This window comes from Neophocaena asiaeorientalis, unplaced genomic scaffold (genome assembly GCF_003031525.2).
Source record: "Neophocaena asiaeorientalis asiaeorientalis breed wild unplaced genomic scaffold, Neophocaena_asiaeorientalis_V1.1 scaffold258, whole genome shotgun sequence".
Lineage (NCBI taxonomy): Eukaryota > Metazoa > Chordata > Mammalia > Artiodactyla > Phocoenidae > Neophocaena > Neophocaena asiaeorientalis.
The window spans coordinates 582,188-582,534 of NW_020172591.1; the positions used below are offsets into that span (position 1 = coordinate 582,188).

General features: G+C 34.0%; 1 protein-coding gene across 2 annotated transcripts in view; it reads left to right on the plus strand.

Moving 5' to 3' along the window:
* Positions 1-347, plus strand: part of NBEAL1 (neurobeachin like 1) — a 172,453-nt gene that overhangs the window by 140,675 nt on the left and 31,431 nt on the right. The gene's annotated exons all lie outside the window — the stretch shown is intronic.

The window sequence follows — 347 nt, forward strand, 5'->3', positions numbered from 1 at the left end:
TTATAATTTTCTTCATACAGGTCTTTTGCCTCCTTAGGGAGGTTTTTTCCTAGATATTTTATTCTTTTTGTTGCAATGGTAAATGGGAGTGTTTTCTTAATTTCACTTTCAGATTTTTCATCACTAGTGTATAAGAATGCCAGAGATTGCTGTGCATTAATTTTGCATCCTGCTGCTTTACCAAATTTATTGATTAGCTCTAGTAGTTTTCTGGTAGCATCTTTAGGATTCTCTGTGTATAGTATCATGTCATCTGCAAACAGTGACAGCTTTACTACTTCTTTTCCAATTTGGATTCCTTTTATTTCCTTTTCTTCTCTGGTTGCTGTGGCTAAAACTTCCAAAAC